Raw genomic sequence first — 3,563 nt, forward strand, 5'->3', positions numbered from 1 at the left:
ATCTGCTTCAAAATCTACTCCTAAATGCTGTGTAGTGTTGTTAACTTATTCCAGAAGTTTCCAGTGAATTAATTTTTTTTTTCTTACCTGAAGGATTGACTTAGAGTTCAATCTATTTTTATAGAAAGTGACTCTGGGTAAAGACTTCAAAAGATGTCCAACATCAGATTATTCAAATCTGCCCGGTGTTCTATGCAATTTGTAGTCTTATAAATCACCCTCAGAGTCTTCCCACTCTATCTTTGTACACCTTTTTCAAAAAAATCTGAGATTGTTATTAGGATATGAACTAATTGTTACAGATTTGGAAGTGCTGAATTATATATTTTCAGAATTTAAAAAATTCTTAGATAATAGTTTTCAGCAGAGAATGAGGCCAGGGCTTAAAATCAACCATGAGCCTCTTGCCTGTTTCAAAGAAAGATCAACTTTAAGCAATTAAGCTGTAGATGTTTCTGCTCTGAGAAAATGAAAAGAAAATGGGTTATAAAGAGTGTTATGGAATGTTAGCCACTAATACAGACCATTGTGTTCTTCAAGTTGTGATTTGGGTAGTGTAGAGGGATATAAAACTTTGTATATTTATAATTTTATAATACATATTTATTGAAACAATCCGGAATCTGAATTTCTTTAAGAATTTTCACATAAAAATGCAGATCATTGGATGTTTGGAATTTTACACCCCTTCTCCTTCCTTATTGGTGGTTCTCAAATGAATATTTTGTTCATATTGGAAGATTCCCAAAGGGCCATTTAATTCTCAAGTGTCTTTGGTGATATGATACCATTTTTAAAGATAAGTGCAAGAATTAGAACCATAGTTTGAATACACAGCAGTAATCTGGCTCTTCCTGTTCTCCATCATGGCACAGGATCAAGGTGGAAAGGAGAACCCTATGTGGGAACTTCCCAACCACAAGCTCTACCTCAGCATCTGTGGGTTGGGGGAGAGTGGAGACAGACTGACTCTGGCAGCCAAGGTGCTGGGACAGCTCACAGGCTAGACCCCTGTGTTCTCCAAAGCCAGATAAAGCATCAGATCCTTTGGCATCAAGTAGAAATGAAAAGCTTGCTGTCCACTGTACATTCCATGGGGTCAAGGCAGAGGAAATCCTGGAGAAAGGTCTAAAGGTGCCTGTGTTTGAGTTAACAGAAACAACTTCTGCAATACTAGAATCTATCATTTGGAGATCGGGAGCACATCAATCTGCAGATCAAATATGACCCAAGCATTGGTATCTACAGCCTAGATTTCTATGTGGTTTTGGGTAGGCCAGGTTTCACCATCACAGACAAAAAGCAGAGGACAGCCTGCATTGTGTCTAAACACAGAAACAGAATCAGCAAGGAAGAGGCCATGCACTGGTTCCTGCAGAAGCATGATGGGATCATGCTTCCTGGAAAATAAATTCCCACTTCTACCCAAAAGACCAATAAAAACTTTTTAGTAAAATATTAAAAAAAAAAGCAGCAATCTGACACAGAGCGTATACAACTTAGAAGACAGACCTATGAGAGTCTAGACATTATTCATTGATTATGTTGTTGGTGTACCTTATTTCTTAGGCCTCTAACTGAATATGGCTGGCTTCCTCTGCTGCAGACCTGACAAATTTTCAATTCCTGGCAAACAGAATTTTTATTTTTTTTTTTTATTTTTATTTATTTTTTTTTTTAAATCTTTTTTTTTTTTTTAAGATTTTATTTATTTATTTGAGAGAGAGAGAGAGAGAATGAGAGATAGAGAGCATGAGAGGGAAGAGGGTCAGAGGGAGAAGCAGACTCCCTGCTGAGCAGGGAGCCCGATGCGGGCCTCGATCCCGGGACTCCAGGATCATGACCTGAGCCGAAGGCAGTCGCTTAACCAACTGAGCCACCCAGGCGCCCGCAAACAGAATTTTTAGAGAGAAGGTCACTTCCAGACCAGACTCTTAGGGACAAAACATGATGAGACTGGGGAAATTTCTCATAAGGGAAAATTTGTCTGTAAAAAACGGTGCTCTGTTGAAATCTAAATTCGTGTTTTTACATCCAGCTTGAGAGATGGCCACATTGGTCCTAGGTACATCCTCTTTTCAATGACATTCCTCTTAATGACTCACCCCAAAATGTGGCAAGAACAGATAGTCATGTTATTACTAATTAGGCTGGTTTCTGCCCATAACAAGAGTTTTTGTATATGATCAGGTAATCAAGGATTCCTAAAAGGGCCGCTTATTCCTAGGAAAAATATTTGCAAGCTTGATGAGAGGATTTGGGAACCTGACACAAGGCACTTATCTCACTTAACCTCACTGTCTTATCTTATCTTACCCCACTATCACCACTTAAGGGTACTTCTGAAAGGAGACCCAAGGGCTCCCCAAGGAATACAGCTTCCAAGTTGGGAATTTTGAAGTATAGAAGTAAGGGTGTCTTGATGGGATCTCAGTGTGACTTCTAGGATTGTTAACTGGTTTCTCCAGAAGATCACGCAACATAATTGATTACTCAAGCAAATTAATTTTATTCAATTTATTTTATTAAGAGAGGACACCATTTTGACAGTCTTAATAATTCTTAGAAGAAATTGGTTGGTCATGGAAGATATTAACACATCTTTGAGTCTGTTTCCAAGTGGTTTGAGGTTTCAAGGTAAGAAACTGGTTGTAATCAGGCCAAGTCAGCGATATAATAGTGTAAGATTGATGGACACTATGAGGTGAGGCTAGTGAAGCAAATCTTGATAAGTAAATTATTATTTGAAAAGTGAGTTGTTTGCTTAGCTTAGCTTTCTATTCTTCTAATAGGAGTTTGTCCAGTTACAGAAATTAGTTTGCTGACAATAAAGAGATTTATTCATTTATAGCCTTAGCTTTCTGGGCAAGAATTTGCTGAAATAAATAGTTGCCATAGATGATCTGGGTTCTTAATCCTGATAATGTTGTATGGAGGCCAGCGATCTTAATTCCCAACATTAAATACAATCCATGAAAATAAATATTGACATTTATTTACATTAAATTATCTTTTATAAGATGAAAAAAAACAAAAGTAATTTGAAGGATAATCTTCACCATGAAAAGTTATTTGCAACAAATAAAACTAATTACTATCAGGTATATATAAATAACTTTACAAATCAGCAAAAGGAATATAAAAATATATATATTTTGTAGAAGAAATCTTATTGGTTACTAATATATCAGAATTTTTTCAACTTCTTTGGTAATCTGGGAAAGACAACCTAAAACAATTAAGCACCATTCAAAAACTATAAAATTTTCTTAAATTAAAATTTTATAAAACTTTCATAAAGTGTTAAAAACTGCTGATAAAAATATGGACAAGCATTATCTCTCATATCTCATAGAAGGATTATATGATGGCCCCATCATTTTGGAGAGCATAAGACCACTACATAATAAAACTGAAAGAACTACTTTCAAGTAGATACACTGAAATCACTCAAGCATATGCATAAGGATACATATTCAAGATTAATTCTTTCTAATAATGAAAATTTCAATAAACTAAATGACCATCAATAAGGCAATAGAAAAATAAAATATGGAGTATTC

The 3,563-nt window shown here is 35.7% G+C and overlaps 1 pseudogene; it reads left to right on the top strand.

The window, feature by feature from the left end:
- The first annotated feature begins 866 nt into the window (after positions 1 to 866).
- LOC113918115 lies at positions 867 to 1,411 on the top strand (annotated as a pseudogene).
- Positions 1,412 to 3,563: the final 2,152 nt, after the last annotated feature.

This window comes from Zalophus californianus, chromosome 1 (assembly GCF_009762305.2).
Source record: "Zalophus californianus isolate mZalCal1 chromosome 1, mZalCal1.pri.v2, whole genome shotgun sequence".
Classification (NCBI taxonomy): domain Eukaryota; kingdom Metazoa; phylum Chordata; class Mammalia; order Carnivora; family Otariidae; genus Zalophus; species Zalophus californianus.